Source organism: Bubalus bubalis, chromosome 14, assembly GCF_019923935.1.
Source record: "Bubalus bubalis isolate 160015118507 breed Murrah chromosome 14, NDDB_SH_1, whole genome shotgun sequence".
Classification (NCBI taxonomy): Eukaryota; Metazoa; Chordata; class Mammalia; order Artiodactyla; family Bovidae; genus Bubalus; species Bubalus bubalis.
This window is the reverse complement of record NC_059170.1, coordinates 54,547,828-54,566,078: the sequence shown is the minus strand read 5'-3', so window position 1 is coordinate 54,566,078 and position 18,251 is coordinate 54,547,828. Positions and strand designations below refer to the sequence as shown.

Sequence of the window (18,251 nt, the reverse complement as noted above, 5' to 3'; positions counted from 1 at the left end):
TACTGGAGTTTCAGCTTTAGCATCATTCCCTCCAAAGAAATCCCAGGGCTGATCTCCTTCAGAATGGACTGGTTGGATCTCCTTGCAGTCCAAGGGACTCTCAAGAGTCTTCTCCAACACCACAGTTCAAAAGCATCAATTCTTTGGCGCTCACAGTCCAACTCTCACATCCATACATGACCACAGGAAAAATCAAAGCCTTGACTAGATGGACTTTTGTTGGCAAAGCAATGTCTCTGCTTCTGAATATGCTATCTAGGTTAGTCATAACTTTGCTTCCAAGGAGTAAGCGTCTTTTAATCTCATGGCTGCAGTCACCATCTGCAGTGATTTTGGAGCCCCCCCAAAAAAAGTCTGACACTGTTTCCACTGTTTCCCCATCTATTTCCCATGAAGTGATGGGACCAGACACCATGATCTTCGTTTTCTGAATGTTGAGCTTTAAGCCAACTTTTTCACTCTCCACTTTCACTTTCATCAAGAGGCTTTTGAGTTCCTCTTCACTTTCTGCCATAAGGGTGGTGTCATCTGCATATCTGAGGTTATTGATGTTTCTCCCGGCAATCTTTATTCCAGCTTGTGTTTCTTCCAGTCCAGCGTTTCTCATGATGTACTCTGCATATAAGTTAAATAAGCAGGGTGACAATATACAGCCTTGACGTACTCCTTTTCCTATTTGGAACCAGTCTGTTGTTCCATGTCCAGTTCTAACTGTTGCTTCCTGACCTGCATACAAATTTCTCAAGAGGCAGGGAGGTGGTCTGGTATTCCCATCTCTTCCAGAATTTCCCACAGTTTATTGTGATCCACACAGTCAAAGGCTTTGGCATAGTCAATAAAGCAGAAATAGATGTTTTTCTGGAACTCTCTTGCTTTTTCCATGATCCAGCGGATGTTGGCAATTTGATCTCTGGTTCCTCTGCCTTTTCTAAAACCAGCTTGAACATCAGGAAGCTCACGGTTCACGTATTGCTGAAGCCTGGCTTGGAGAATTTTGAGCATGACTTTACTAGCATGTGAGATGAGTGCAACTGTGCGGTAGTTTGAGCATTCTTTGGCATTGCCTTTCGTTAAAGAAGGTTATTACTTTATCACCCAGCAGGAAGAAGGAAGGATTTCTCTTCTCCCAGTAACAGCGCAGCCAATGAGAGACTGTCACACGTCAGCCAATGAAAAGCAACAACACTTTGAACTCCCAGTTTCCGCCAATGGACTCTTTGTTTATAATGGCCCCCTCAACTCTCACTTCTCTACGAAAGAATGTTTCTCTTTGTTCTCTGGACTTACCTATAGTTCACGTAAGTTGCAGGTCCGAAATAGCAATTCTTTGCTGTTCCCAAATAAACTCATTTTGCTGTAAAACTCAGTGGTTGTTTTATTGTTTTATGGTGGCTCAGACGGTAAAGCGTCTGCCTACAATGTGGGAGATCCGGGTTCGATCCCTGGGTCGGGAAGATCCCCTGAATAAGGAAATGGCAACCCACTCCAGTATTCTTGCCTGGAAAATCCCATGGACGGAGGAGTTTAGTTGGCTACTGTCCATGGGGTCGCAAAGAGTCAGACACGACTGAGTGACTTCACTATCACTATCAACAAACTAACTCAAGCTTTAGTGCTCATTTCCAGGTACAGAAATACAGAGACTAGTGGAAAATGTTAAAAGAGAAAACTCTCAGTCAAATCCAGAATGTGGGACATTCTATAAGACAACTGACTTGCTTCTTCAACAAAGCAATAACTTAGGGAGAACAGGATGGGGCGAAGAAAAGCTGCTCTAGAGTTGAAACTACACGAGGCATATCAAATGCAATGTGAGGGCTTTGTTCAGACCCTGGTATGAAGAAATCAACTACTAAAAGACATTCTTATGCCAGAGGGGTGAAATCAATGTGGGGAAGATGGAAAGTCCTACAAACTTCTGGGCTGCCCCACCCCTTACCTTCTGATGCTCTGAAACTGCAATTCAGCCACTCCCCAACTGAAAGGGCAGGGCCCATGAGCAGAAACTGAGCCACAGATGGCAGGGCCATACCCTACTCTGCACAGGAAGGGAAACTTTTGGTAAGAAGGCTCAGAAGATCTTGGTTGGTAGAACAAGAGGCAGCATGTATAGTAATCTAGAGAGAAATTTACAGGCTCCTGAGCACCATTTCTGCCAACAGGATTCTAGCAGTTGTGAGCTTCATTCGAAACCCATTCGTGTGAAAAGAGTAAAATTAATGCTCTGAGCAGAGAGGTCAGCATTTGAACCAAGCAGGATACCTGTGAAATGGGAGAGAAGGAAACAAGATGAACACCCAAGTGTTAATGCAGATTTTGCATTCTTGAACAAGACTCCACCCTAGCAGCTAGTCCCTGGAGAGTTTTGGTTTTGTGTAGTTTGCAGGTCCTTTTTTTTTTCCAAATAATTGAGATACATGGGACTTCCCTGGCGGTCCAGTGGTTAGAGCTCTGTGTTTCCACCGCAGGGGGCATAAGTTCAATCCCTGGTCAGTGCACTAAGATTTTGCACGCCACACTGTGTGGCCAAATAATAATTATTGTATTATTATTATTGAGGTAGAAGGTACATAAACTACTCCAACCATTTATACCTCCTACAATTTAAATTTTATTCGGTTTGGCTGCCCAGTACCACATCCCCTCTCAAGGATACTGCCAGTCGGAAGCAATCCTAGAATGCAAACAGAAACAAGTGGGAGCCTGTTTCCAGCTTCTGAGCTCTGTGCGCTGGCAGCATGCACAGCTGAAGCAAGCTGTCTAGCCTGGGCAGAGTGAAGTTAAACAGTGCGACGGCAACTAAAGACCAGGCTTCTTTACTGCATTTTTTAAAGTCTCTCCCTCTGCTCCCAAATCGTAACACTCTCTTCTAGCTGAAGTCATGAGAGTTTTTTTTTAACCTGCCACTCCTTGGAACGGCCCAGTGAGTCTGCAACAATGGTTGTCCCCATCTGCTAAGTTTTCAAGATCTGGCATTTCACTGGTTAATCATTTTTAAGAAGAGCACAGTCCCCTCCGGTTTTAATGGCGGGAAGAGATGATTGTAACACAGATTCAAAGACAATCTTTTGAGATCAAAATTTAATCCTGTTGAATTTTTACTATTAAGATCAGGTTTTCTAAAATAAAAAGTCATCTTTCTTTCTTTGCTATTTTGAGCTAGTAAACTGGAACTATAACAAAATCCCTAAAAATGAAAGCTATACTACACTTACAGAGTTAGTTTAAAGATGCTATAATTCCATTTTAAAAAGTTAGGAAGCTGTGACACCAGTAAAAAGTGCCTTACCAGAAACCAAGGGCAGAATCTCATGCAAAGTTAGTCTTTAGTCCAATGAGGTTATCACTTATGGCTAAATTATATAACTAGCTCTTAACAAGCTACTTGATAACCTCTTAAAAAATAAGTATAGACAGAAAGATATGAAGTGTTTAAAACTCTTCTCAAAACTTTCAGCCATCTGTGATGTACAAAGAACTCCTCTGCAATGGGGAAGACAAAATCCTCCAGTATGGACTATATGTGAATTGGAGAAAACACTGTTTAAACACAGGACTGTTACCCCGAGGGGAAAATATATCAATATGAACATATAATGATACAAACATTTTGAAAAATGCATGATGCCTAATTAAATTCCACCCATTAATACGGTAACAGCCTTGGGAAACTTCCTACCCAAAAAACTGCCCTTCTGGTAAACATAATATTGAAGACACAACTCAAACACACAAGCTCTGCCTAATGACATGATTATGTGTTTTTAATTTGGTGCCATCCTCACATCATAGCTAAGAAAGTTCCTTCAAAAATGGATCACTTTAAGACATCATTTCCATGCAAGGATGCCCAAATTAAAATGCAGAATAAATGTCCTCCTTAAAACTACAGTTTTAGACTGATTTGGCAAGTGCATTATTCCCCCTGGGATTCCAAGCCCTTCCTAAGGCTAAGAAGTCAGAAGTTTCATCAACACAGCTAAGTGACTGTGGAGTCGTGGCCAACAGGAGGCAAGGCCGAAGTCTGATCCCAGCTCTTAGAACCTGGGGTGAGCTTCTTCATCTCTCTAGGCTTACTTCTCCTCCTTTGTAAAACTCTAACACTAATGGTACCTCCCTCGTGGCGTTTCTTGGAAGACCACAGAATATAATGAACAAAACCACACCTGGCACAATCAGAAAGGCGTGCCATCATCACGTTTATCATCATCTGAAGGCCCATCACCACGGAAATCATTCTCATCAGCACTGAGCACCTCTTTCTGACCAAGGCAAGGAATGGTCCTTAAGACCAGATGTGTTGTGCCATGATGGATGAGCCTTAGAAACTCTTGGTTAAATGAACAAAACTGGACACAAAAGGCCACGTGTATGATTCGCTGTGTAGGAAATTTCTAGAAAAGGCTTAACCTTAGAGACAGAAGATCAATGGTCGCCTGAAACTAGGGATGGAAACAGGAAGTGACTACAGAGTCAAAAACTGGATGGAGTGATGGCTGATCAACTGTACAAACTTAGTAAATTACAGAACTGTACACTTATCATGCGGGAACTGAATGGTATATAATTGACACCCCGATAAAGCTGTAATGAAAAAAAAGAGAGAGACATGTTTTTAGTGCACAGGTCCTTTCTCACCAATCTACTCTGATAGTAAATTCAGATACTTTGCTGAGCACAGCAAAACAGCTGAGAATGCAAGGTTGGGGCAAGGACCAGACCTGGATCCTAATCCTGACGGCTTCATCTTACAGCCAACTTGTTACTTCTCTAACCCTCAGTTTCCACATCTGTGAAATGGGAAGCCTAAAATGGCATTCATTTCAGAGGCTGTTTGTGCGCATTGATAATCCTCTCCCAAGTCTCCCAGATCAATAAACGGTGTCAACCTTCACCCCGGGGCTGAGGCTAAACACAGACGTGTCGCTCGTGACTTCTCTCCTCTCCTGTTATCAGCTCCAAACCATGATCAAGTCCTGATGGCTCCATCTTCAAAATATTTCAGGATCCATCCAACCACTTTTCACCAGCTCTATCCCAGTCCCCAGGACTCACAGAAACTTCCCATGGGTCCTCCGGCCTCCACTCTGGCCTTTGCAATCATGGCTACAGGGGGATATTTACAAAACACAAGGCTGATCTCCACCACTTCCTGCTCAGGACCCTCCCCTGGTCCCCAGTGACCTGCAGGCCTGCGTGATGACTGCCTCCAGCCCCTGGGTTGTTATCTGTACTTGCTTTTGCACAGACAGATACAGGTCTACCTCTGCTCCTGCCGCTTGACCTGATTTCTTTACAGCACCAACAGGGCTCTGAAGCACATCATCCGTGTCTGCCTTATACTCTGTCTTCCTACTAGAAGAGAAGCCCCATATATGCAGAATTTTGCCCCTCCCATCCACACTCTCCAGAGTCTGGCACAGGGTCTGGCATGGAGAAAAATTCACTAAGCATTTCCTGAAGGAATAAAGAGCTCTCATAAAGCACTTAGCACAACACCTGCCAGGTAGGAAGTGCTCAAGAACTGTTAGTTGGTAATAATGAAAATATTTATTATAATTACATTTCACAGATGAGAATATGGAAGCCCTCCTAGGTTAACTGCCTAAGCCAGTCAGATGCTAAGTCTGACAGGGTAGTACACATCCATGGTGACTCCCTTCACAAGCACAGAATAAGTGGTGCTCCCTCACTCCCATCCCACAGCAGGAACACAAAGCGTGATGCAGCCAGTCCTGCTCTCCCTTCTGTGCCCTGCCTCCTCTCCCCTTCAAAGAGTCATCTGATCCTAGGGGGTGGCCGCCATGATACTGAACCCCTGAGCAGCCCCAGGAATGATGACTGATCATCCTGAGTGTGCCAGTAGGTAAACTGAAGACAGGCTTCCACCTCTCCCTCAAGACCACTCTAAGAAGTAGGCAAGGCTGATTATCTTCCTATAGATGAGGAAGTAGAAAAAAGAGAAATAAATGACCTGCTAGGAAACCATTAATGGTGAACTTGGGCCAAGGATTCTGAACATTTTAAAACACCAGGCCTCTCTCTTTCCAACACACTGCACTACCCTGGGCATTTGGGAAAAAACAAAAGGAAGACAAAGAACCCTGACCACAGCTTTACCTATTTTAATTGACATGACAATGTATAGGAATAGAACGTTCAAAAGAAAGTGCTTCTATACGTGTGTGTGTGTGTGTGTGTGTGTATCTGACTCTTTGTGACCCCATGGACTGTAGCCCACCAGGCTCTTCTGTCTATGGGGTTCTGGAGGCAAGAACACTGGAGTGGGTTGCCATTTCCTTCTCCAGGGGATCTTGCTGACTCAAGGATCCAACTCGCGTCTCCTGGATCTCCTGCGCTGACAGGCAGATTCTTTACCACTGAGCCACCTAGAAAGCCCCCTTCTATCCTAGATCTGATAGACAGACTGCCTGATGAACTATGGAATGAGGTTCGTGACATTGTACAGGAGACAGGGATCAAGACCATCCCCATGGAAAAGAAATGCAAAAAAGCAAAATGGCTGTCTAGGGAGGCCTTACAAATAGCTGTGAAAAGAAGAGAAGTGAAAAGCAAAGGAGAAAAGGAAAGATATAAGCATCTGAATGCAGAGTTCCAAAGAATAGCAAGAAGAGATAACAAAGCCTTCCTCAACGATCAATGCAAAGAAATAGAGGAAAATAACAGAATGGGAAAGACTAGAGACCTCTTCAAGAAAATCAGAGATACCAGGGGAACATTTCATGCAAAGATGGGCTCGATAAAGGACAGAAATGGTATGGACCTAACAGAAGCAGAAGATATTAAGAAGAGGTGGCAAGAATACACAGGAGAACTGTACAAAAAAGATCTTCACGACCCAGATAGTCATGATGGTGTGATTACTGAACTAGAGCCAGACATTCTGGAATGTGAAGTCAAGTGGGCCTTAGAAAGCATCACTTTGAACAAAGCTAGTGGAGGTGATGGAATTCCAGTTGAGCTATTCCAAATCCTGAAAGATGATGCTGTGAAAGTGCTGCACTCAATATGCCAGCAAATCTGGAAAACTCAGCAGTGGCCACAGGACTGGAAAAGGTCAGTTTTCATTCCAATCCCAAAGAAAGGCAATGCCAAAGAATGCTCAAACTACCGCACAATTGCACTCATCTCACATGCTAGTAAAGAAATGCTCAAAATTCTCCAAGCCAGGCTTCAGCATTACGTGAACCGTGAAATTCCCGATGTTCAAGCTGGTTTTAGAAAAGGCAGAGGAACCAGAGATCAAATTGCAAATATCTGCTGGATCATGGAAAAAGCAAGAGAGTTCCAAAAAAACATCTATTTCTGCTTTATTGACTATGCCAAAGCCTTTGACTGTGTGGATCACAATAAACTGTGGAAAATTCTGAAATAGATGGGAATACTAGACCACCTGACCTGCCTCTTGAGAAATTTGTATGTAGGCCAGGAAGCAACAGTTAGAACTGGACATGGAACAACAGACTGGTTCCAAATAGGAAAAGGAATACGTCAAGGCTGTATATTGTCACCCTGCTTATTTAACTTATATGCAGAGTACATCATGAGAAACGCAGGATTGGAAGAAACACAAGCTGGAATAAAGATTGCCGGGAGAAATATCAATAACCTCAGATATGCAGATGACACCACCCTTATGGCAGAAAGTGAAGAGGAACTCAAAAGCCTCTTGATGAAAGTGAAAGTGGAGAGTGAAAAAGTTGGCCTAAAGCTCAACATTCAGAAAACGAAGATCATGGCATCCGGTCTCATCACTTCATGGGAAATAGATGGGGAAACAGTGGAAACAGTGTCAGACTTTTTTTGGGGGGGCTCCAAAATCACTGCAGATGGTGACTGCAGCCATGAGATTAAAAGACGCTTACTGCTTGGAAGCAAAGTTATGACCAACCTAGATAGCATATTGAAAAGCAGAGACATTACTTTGCCAACAAAGGTCCGTCTAGTCAAGGCTATGGTTTTTCCTGTGGTCATGTATGGATGTGAGAGTTGGACTGTGAAGAAGGCTGAGCGCCGAAGAATTGATGCTTTTGAACTGTGGTGTTGGAGAAGACTCTTGAGAGTCCCTTGGACTGCAAGGAGATCCAACCAGTCCGTTCTGAAGGAGATCAGCCCTGGGATTTCTTTGGAGGGAATGATGCTGAAGCTGAAACTCCAGTACTTTGGCCACCTCATGCAAAGAGTTGACTCATTGGAAAAGACTCTGATGCTGGGAGGGATTGGGGGCAGTAGGAGAAGGGGATGACAGAGGATGAGATGGCTGGATGGCATCACTGACTCGATGAACGTGAGTCTAAGTGAACTCCGGGAGTTGGTGATGGACAGGGAGGCCTGGCGTGCTGTGATTCATGGGGTCGCAAAGAGTCAGACACGACTGAGCGACTGAACTGACTGAACTGATACATATCCACAATGGCATTAACTTCCTCCAGCACAAGGACATGTTCATACCTTTCCATGAGACACCCAGAAACAACTGATTATTTATACTGCAGGAGTTCATAACATGACTGCATGGTTTTGTAAACTGATGAGCATGGATCACACCCAGATGCCTGAAAAACCAGAATGAAATGTGAGTTTAACTTGAATGCTCACCGAGTGCACTCTGGGTTACATATACTAACAATGACACAGAAAAGCTGACACCATGGGATCACAGCCTCTCTCCTAGATATGTGAATATGACACTTTACAAAGGGTGCCAGAATCTGTGTCCAAGAATAGAATAAAACACACCGTTTCTAATAGCAAAGCCAGGTTATCTTTAAAACACTGCTGAAGGCATGAAGGCATCCCAAAAGGTCAGGTGAAAAGGGATAAAGCCTTTCACCCTCACCTCCTCTCACTGTCCCTCATCAGCATCTTGGCTCCACTGCTGTCACCAAAAATCTGTGCACAAAAGACCCTAAACACCCATGGCCAGCCATGTCTCATGGACTGTGTTTTAGGGCTTCAGGCCCTTGAGGTAGATCTTACCAAGTGCATCTCACAAACAAGAGCACTAGAGCTCCCAGGGGCTCCGTGACTTGTGGAGCTCATGAAACTGGGGTGTGTGTGTGTGTGTGTGTTTTAGTTGCTCAGTCATGTCGGACTCTTTGCGACCCCATGGACTGTAGCCTGCTCCTCTGTCCATGAGGATTCTCCAGGCAAGAATACTGGAGTGGGTTGCCATGCCCTCCTCCAGGGGATCTTCCTAACCCAGGGTCTCCTGCATTGTGGGCAGATTCTTTACCATCTGAACCATCAGGGAAGCCCAGAATTCTGGAGTGGGTAGCCTATCCCTTCCCCAGCTTTTCTTCCTGATCCAGGAATTAAACCAGGGTCTCCTGCATTGCAGGCGGATTCTTTAGTAGCTGAGCTACCTGGTTCTAACTCAAATGTGTCTGGCTTCAAAGCTCCAAACCCTTCCCCTACAGCACATTCATTAACATGCCCCATTCCCCAATTCCACTCCTCTCACCCAAGGTTGGTACCAAGCAGGGCTGTACCCCATAGATGCTTCACTATAATACCCTTGGCATTGACAACAGAAAGGAGAACAGAGAACACGGTGAGAAAATCCTCCAGACAACACATACCTACAACCCACCAGGATTTGGACAGCTGGTCTACCTGCACTATTTTTTTTTTTTTTCCCCCCTTATCTTTTGCCTAGGCTCTACAATCCTTCATTTAAGACTTCTCCATGAAACAATTGCTAAGGTTTTATAATTCAGGAGCATATCCAGGAACAGCACTGCAGACAGCCCATACATAGGTCATGCTGTTTTCACGGCTCTGAGGGTGGAGGGAGCTTTTTTTCACACTGTCTGTAAGGAACATCACTGTCACCAAACTATGCCTCCTTCCCATCTCCCCAAGCACACGAGGCACAGACTACGGCTACTGCTTTACAGTTGCTCTAACCAGCTGCTTGACCTTAAATGCAACCCTTGGTAGAAGAGCAGAGTTCACAGAAGAGTTCACTCATGTCAAAGCCACAGTCCTTCTTTTTCTGCATCACTCCCTGTTTTCCTTCCTACAGCTCACCTGAGTCTGAAAGGTCTTCTTAAATAAGTCCTCCCACAATTTCCCCATAAACCCCTGTCTTATGTTTTCAATAGTAACAGAACCTGGGGTGGGCACAGATGTAGTTGGTCCTGCCTCCCCCCACCACATAACGCTACCCCTCAGGTCCTTGGAATCCCTCGGACCTGCTGGGACACCTTATCCCCAACTGGCCTGCAGGTATACCGTCAACAAGAACATTAAGAACAAGACCTTGGTTTCCCAGTCCCTCCTCAATTTTACAACAGAAAGTGTCCCAAACCCTCAGCCAAATTCTAGAGACAATTGAACAGTCTTCCAAATCGATTCCACCAAGCTCCTATCACCAAGCTCTCAGCCTTGAGTGAATCACACTCAGTTCCCACCATGCCTCTCACCCCAGACACTTCAACCACAGTTCAGAAACTCAATCCCACAGCCTGAGCTGGGATTTACACCATTCTTTTTGAGATACCTTAATTCACAAAGATTCTCTTCCCTTCTCTTAACATCATGGTCATTAAACACAATGTTTGTGCGATTTTACGCAATTCTTTAAATATTTTCCTCTCCTACCCTGCCAGGTGGACAGGGGCCCAATGAGACTTATCAACTGCAGTATGCCCAATGCAAGGGCAGTGCCAGCACATGGGAAGAGCTAAGAAAATGTCTGTTCAATGAAGGAATGAATAGAAAACAAAGCATCCCCAATCAGCCTTAGAAATAGCCTCTCGTCCATTCACCAGGACTAAGTGGCAGCTAACCAATGATTTTCTCTCTTTTACTGACAGGGTCCTGGAATCAGCAGCATCAGATGCGATAAAAGCATGAATCCTTTTCAGTGGAGTTCCCTGGGTACATTGCATAAGGAAAGGTTTACAGTTCAGATGGATGGGGCCCAGCACTTCTTGCACGAGAAGGAGAAAGGGAGAAACTGGTTTGCTTCACAAACGAAGAGCAAAACTAGGCCAAGCATAGACAAGGAAATTACGTGAGGAAATGCAATGAAGTCTCCTCAGGTCATTCCAGCACCAAGTGGCCCCGGGCTGTGCACACAGACTTCTCTGTTGCACAGTTCTCTCCCTGCACAACGGGAGCCCAAAGTGAGATGCAAAAATGGGTCAGTGCTCACAGCTACTTTTTCCAGACTTAAAAAAGGCTGACAAGTTCCTATCTCTCAAGATATCCGGGGACTTCAAAAATGCCTCAAATCTAGACCTCACCCAACGAAACCTCCTGGCCCCTTTTCTCCAAACATTTTCACAGAGAATTCTGGAAGGAAAGGGCAGACAGGACATTAAGAAGATGAAGTCCTATGAGACTTCCCTGGCAGTCCAGTGGTTAAGACTTTGCCTTCCAATGCAAGGGTACAGACTGGATCCCTGGCCAGGGAGCTAAGATCCAACATGCCTCATGGCCAAAAAACCAAAACATAAACAGAAGCAATATTGTAACAAATTCAACAAAGACTTTAAAAATGGTCCACATTAAAAAAAAAAATCTTAAAAAAATATGAAGCCATATTATTAACCTACTATGTTCCCTCTTTTTAAAGAAGTTTTCCACACCTTAACTACTCCCCTCAAAATCAGTAAAAACTCTTTTCCATCTCTGTGACATTTTAAACAATGAAGAAATCAAAGGAATGAATGAACGAATGACCACATACACATCCTACCACATACAGCTCAGGAACCAGACTTCTCAGAGCACTTCTCTCAAATTCAAACCAAGACTACTTTTAAACATGTCAGGAATGGAATCTCCAGGCCACAGGGATAGGCCATCACAAACAGCCATACTCTGTAACCCTGGACCACTTCCAAACTTTTCTCTCCTCCCTGTGAGGCAACAGAACTTTTAAGAGCAAAGCGACTCAACTCTGACCTCACATCCAGCTTGGCTGTGCTGCTCAGACTGTTCCAGGTCACAGGAGGGTTGAAAAATAAGATTGAGAGATTCTGATAGTCCCTATTTTAGTTTCTTTTGACTTCTGGATGGAGAAAGGTACCGTTGTCACAACAAGTCACAAACTTGACACTCACAGGTCACTGTTGTTGACCTTCTGTGTCTATGGGTATTGGTTGTAGGACCCCTGAGGACATCAAAATCCACAGATGCTCACGTCCCCATATAAAACGGTGCAGTACGATGAATACCGTTGGCCCTCTGCATCTTGGGGTTTGGCACCTGCAGATTCAATCCTTGATTGGTTGACTGTGGGGATGTGAAACTCAGGGGTTTGGAGAGTCAACTGTACTGCATTGTAAACCCCCAAACACACATGCAGAGTAAGGAGCCCCATGTTAGAAACAGGAACGACGACGGCACCTGACAGCACGTAACCACAACTTCCTTTTCGTAAATTTTTGTAACTTCAAAAAACATTGCATCATCCTAATCATCAATCTAGCACTTCTAAACAGTCAATTCCAAGACCTCTTTGTAAATTTTCATATTGGAGAAATTAAATGTTGGAAAATTTTACAAGTGGAAAATAAAAGTATATAATGACAAAAACATTCAGCGGCCAAATGTGTGGTTTGAACGCCTTTTTTGTTTTTGTTTTTTCCCAGAACACAGGCACTTCAAAACTACTCTCTACACTCACAGGAAAATCCTTCTTGTTTTACTTTCCCAGTGTAAGGTCTTTTTTTTTTTTTTTTTTTTTTTTTTTTAATTTTATTTTTAAACTTTACATAATTGTATTAGTTTTGCCAAATATCAAAATGAATCCGCCACAGGTATACATGTGTTCCCCAGTGTAAGGTCTTTTAGAAGCAAGCATGTCACCAGCTACAAAACCATGGCTATTCCTGGTTCTACAAAAAGAGTTCCCTTCTGTTACAATTTTTCATGATCTTAGAACACAGTTTTATTTTCTTTAACATTGTAAAAAATGAAAGGTTGCTTTTATTTTTTAAAAAAGTCAACCCCAAACTATTCCTGAAATCCAAGGAACAGAGTGCATTAAATGCTTTCATCAGTCCGTTCTTTACTATTTAAGTGGAACTTGCGTTGTTTTTTCCTACTTCTTCCCTCCCCCTTCTGCACAGGTGGTTATTTGCAAGGCTATAAGGAAATATATTTCAAACAATTTGTTGGCAAAACACCATTGTAGACTAAGGTTATTAGAGATCATATTTTAGACCGATGGAAGTGGTCAAGATTAATAATCAGTAACTCCTTCATTCATTCACATTCACACACACACACACACACACACACGCACTTCACACCAGGGCTGCGAAGCCATAAATGAAGCAAACACGCCTTTATTCTAGGGTCTGTCTGGGTGGTTGGGTACATGAGTAACTTTTTTCCCCCTATGTTTCAATTTGTTAATAAACATATATAATTTTACACCTAAAAGCTTTAAACTGGAAACTACTAGCACTAAGAAATCTCTAGACATGCACCTCAGATACTATCTCAACTTAAAGCAATTTGTACAGCTGAAATCTCCAACGTGATGAAAAGGGGACATGGGCCTAGGAGAAACTAAGTATCTGTTGGCAAGTTAAAAATATAAAGCCTAACAGGCCTTATTCCAATTTTCTATATTTGTCTTGAATATCACACTCATTCTCATCAAAGAACTTTGCTCTACTGTCACTGACTCAAGTCTTCCAGCGAAAGGCAGGAAGATCTGTATCTTAAACTACAGAGAAGATCTGCTATTTATCCTCTACGGGATTCCTCTTCATATTTCAGGACTGTTACCATCCCCTATAAAGCTCGTCAAAACTTGGCCAGAGGCATCCACGCTATCCCAGAGGGGACCCGAAGATGCTCGGGGGAGGAGTTATGAAAATCAAAATTTTAGGACTCCTTGGGTACAGACGCCACCCAACATACTGGGTTCACTGGAGCAGTAGGAGCGGAGCAGAGAGGAGGCATAAATGGAAAAGTTACTTGTAGGTTGGTTGGGAAACAGTGCCCTGATCACCTTTCAACCAGCGGGGCAACCCCCCCGCGGCCCCTCCTTTGTTTGCCCAGGCGGAGAGGCTCCGCGGCGGCCAGGGCTGCTAGGGGCGAGACGGGCGCCCCGGGCTCGGCATCTGGCCGCGCGCGGCGCAGCCAGTGGGCAGCGCATCCCTCCAAGCAGCGTCTCTCCATTTTCAGGGCCGGGGAAGCAACAATAAGCTGAGCGGAGCGGCCGCCCAGGCTCGCCGCACTGGCGGCGCCCCCCGTATCCCCTGCACCCCCGGGTACCGGGGACTCCCCGCACGCGGCCCCTGCCACGCCCCGACCCCGCACGCCGGACCCGTCCCCTGCACCGCACGGGGTGGCCGGGGCTCCCCGGAAGCCCACCGCCCTGCGCACCGTAACCCCCCAACCCCCGAACGCAAGGACCCCCGCCCCAGCGCCAGCTGCGAGGAGGGGAAGCCTGGCGGCCCTTCCCACCGGGAAAGCCTCGCGCCGGGAGTAAGAGCAGGGTGGGCGGCCGTGCCGTAGCCCTAGCGGGCACCCCGCCTCCCCTCAGCTCCCAGTCTTTGTGTGCAAAGTAAGTGCTGGAGGCGAACCCACCTCGGCGTGCGCACAAAGGCGCGCGGCTCCCTCCCCGGCGCTCGCTCCGGGTGTCCGCGGCGGCACCCAGCGGCCCAGCAGCTGAGAGCGGCCCGGGCGGCGGTTCTGACGGCGGCGGCTGCCCGTCCGGCGCAGGGCGGCTCTTTCACACCCCGCGGCCCCGCGCGTCCGAATTAAGCGGCGGGGCGGGGCGGGGGCGGGGCGAGATTGCCGAGGCCACGCCCTCGGACACGCCCCGCCGCGGGGGCTGGAGCTCCGCGCTCCGGACCGTGGCCCACTAGGGCTACACCGGGAAAAAGTCAGCGGGTTTGGTTCCGGAGGTTTTCCTTCTGTGGTTTTAGTTTGGTTCGCTTTGGGAACTCTCGAAGGAGAGAGAATACTGTATTAGAACAAAAAACTGAGTATCACCAGATGAGAGAAATGGGAAATTAAATTACACACACACACACCCCACCACCACTACCACCACCCCCGCAAGCACAAGCACTCTGGGGTGTTTGGCTTCTGTTGTCTGGCTTCAAACTTCCCCGTTAAAATCCTGCCAACACGTCTCCAGACAAAACTCAAAGGGACAGGGAATCAGATTTGTTTTGTAACTGTACATATTTACTGGCCAACCAGGGCCTGAAACCCAGAGACCTGGTAATTTGTTCAGACTCCTCCTCCTCACTCAGGGTATTTAAATTTATAGGTAAGGAGAAAAAGGTTTGGTTTGCCTATTTTTTTCTCTCTCAGGTTTTCATTTTTCTCAGCTGTCTTAGAGCAAATTGCTTTTCTGCCCAACCCTAAGACTCTTAGATTACAATCTACCTGAATCACAGCAGGTTAAAAAAAAAAAAAGTGGGGGAGGTATCTGTTTCAGGGTAACAAACAATAAAGACAACAGGTAATGGGTTTTAGATCAAAAGCTTTTTAATTTTCTTGGCCGCAAATGAATAAGCACTTATTTATGGGCAAACCTTTCTGACCGAAACAGCCTGGGTCATGATCACACAAAAAAGTCATATCAATTATGGGTTTTGGTAAACCAGTTGAGACTTCCCAGGTGGCTTAGGGGTAAAGAATCCACCTGCCAATGCAGGAGACTCAAGTTCCATCCCTGGGTTGGGAAGATCCCCTGGAGAAGGAAATGGCAACCCCCTCCAGTATTCTTCGTCAGGATAATCCCGTGGGCAGAGGAGCCTGGCGGGCTACGGTCTGTGGGGTTGCAAAGAGCCTTGTACACGACTTAGCAACTGAGCACATGAACGAATGACTTCCTCCAAAGATGCTATGAAGTCACAACACTTTAGAGTCTGGTCATCCCTAGTCCCTGAAGCCCGCTAGGGGGTGGTATCACCTGCCACAGGATTTAGAGAGACAGTGTCTTCCAAACCCCAAAATTCACCTGTGTGAACTTTATCCACTCAGTTCCCCACAAGTCTTACTTCTCTCCCATTCTTGGGCTGTGTTGGCTCTGCTCTTGACAATGGATCCACCAGTCACCAAACCAGAATCTGGGATCCGGCCTAGATTTTCCCCACTCCCCACATGGGAGTCAGCTGTACATGATGCCTTGATGGCTTTCCCTGCCCCCAGCCCACTGGTTTTGCCACACTTGGCCTTTGGGGTCTGTCACCACCCTGTAGCAGTAGCCTCCCAATATCCCCAGCCTCCCATCTCACACATGCTTTTCCTCCAGATTGCTTCCCCACTGAACTTTCAAAGTTCTAATCTGCTCTTAAAACCTTTAGCTAATGGGAAGCTACTATACAGCACAGGGAGCTCAGCTCTGTGCTCTCTGATGACCTAGAGGGGAGAGATGGGAAGAGTGGGAGCAAGGCTCAAGAGGAAGAGGATATATATATATATATATATATATATATATATACACACACACATATAGCTGATTCACTTCAATGTACTGTAGAAACAAAAACATCATAATGCAATTACATTCCAATTAAAAATAAATAAAATAAAAAATCCTTTAAAGGATGTTCAATTCCTACTACATGACCCAGTTCAAGTTCCTTCACACAGTACCCCATAGAGCAACACATTTTTTGATATCACCTTGATGACCTTGCTGGGGTCTTTCTACTTCCCCCAAACACATACCCATGGATCCACCCAGCCAGAGTGCTGTATTTGCTAAATGGCCCTATTTTGTGACTATGAGGACTGCATGAAAGAATCAGTCACCTGCTGGCTTTTCTACAAGCCTCCCCTCTGCCTAGCACACCTCCCCACCCCAATCCCCAAGAGCTCCTCTCCTCTCTGAAACCCAAGTTCCTCTGAGAAGACTTCCTAACTTGCTCAAACTGAATGGACTTTTTCTGCCTCTCCGTACCTAGTATGACCTTATAATTAGTGCATGAATTATAAATATGTGCCCTCCTTGAGCGGAGTTTATACTTGATAGATATACATATCTTCACAGATATACATAGCCTCCTGCTTAACCTAGTGTCTGGCATATAAGAAATGTTAGGGACTGAATTATGTCTTCCCCAAATTCATATGTTGAAACCCAAACCCCTAATGTGACTATATCTGGAGATAGGGCCTTTAGGAAGGTTAAATGAGGTCATTAGAGGGGGGACCTAACCCAGCAAGACTGGTGACCTTGTAAGAAAAGGAAGAGATACCCGATGTCTCTCTGTCTCTCTGTGTGTGTGTGTGTGTGCGCGCGCACACACACACACATAGAGGCCATGAGAGAACACAGCCAGAAGGCAGTCATTCGCAAGCCAGAAAGAGCTTCACCAGAGATCAACTCTGCCAGCACCTTGATCTTGGACTTCCAGGCTCCAAAACTGTGAGAAATAAGTGTCTGTGGTTTAAGCCACTGTTACGGCAGCCTGAGCAGAAGGATGCCTTAAATTTTAGACTCTAACCCTGGAAAAGCACTGACCCATCGGTGAGTCTATAACGTCCCCTCAAAGCAGCCTGGACAAACGCTGATGATGCCAGGACAATGGACAGAGTGTCTAGATGTGATAAGTGACCACACAGCCTTTTCCCTGCCCTGGAGAGAAACAGAAACATGCAGCTTATTCCCTAGACTGGGGTGTTAATGTCCAGAAGCTCTCAGCCTCTTCCTTACCTTTGTATCAAGAACTATTACTTCTTCTAAACCAAAAACAGTAAGAGGAGATCAAATATTTACTTTGCACTTCTTGAGTCAAAGCTTTATTAAAAGATAGGACACCAATACTCATTCATTAAGTCTATGGTTTGGGGCTTCTATTATATTTCACATACCTGAGAATCTTAAGGAGATCTTAATTCAAATAGGATCAAATATCCAATTTGGCTTGGCACCCCTGGAGTCACTGTGGGTGGAACCCAGAAATAAGAACTTAAAGGTTATGGACTAGGACGTCCCTGGTGGTACAGTGGATGAGAATCTACCTGTGAGTGCAAGGGACATGGGTTGCATCCCTAGTCGGGAAAGATTCCACATGTCTCAGAGTAACTAAGCCTTCTTGCCACAACTACTGCGCCTAAAGTCTATGCTCCAGAACAAGAGAAGCCTCCACAGTGAAAAGCCCACACACCACAAAGAAGAGCAGCCCCCACTCACTGCAACTAGGGAAAGCTGGCACCCAGCAACAAAGACCCAGAGCAACCAAAAAGAAATCACTTTTTTTAATTTTAAAAAGGTTATGGACTAGAGTGTTGGGGGC

General features: G+C 45.3%; 1 protein-coding gene across 1 annotated transcript in view; it reads right to left on the bottom strand.

Annotated features, from left to right (window-relative positions):
* The window catches only part of FAM107B (family with sequence similarity 107 member B), a 78,629-nt gene extending 63,887 nt beyond the window's left edge, over positions 1-14,742 (bottom strand). The window contains exon 1 of the mRNA XM_006066012.3: positions 14,581-14,742. The gene's annotated coding sequence lies outside the window, so the exon portion shown is untranslated. The remainder of the gene's footprint in view (positions 1-14,580) is intronic.
* Between the last annotated feature and the right edge of the window lie 3,509 nt (positions 14,743-18,251).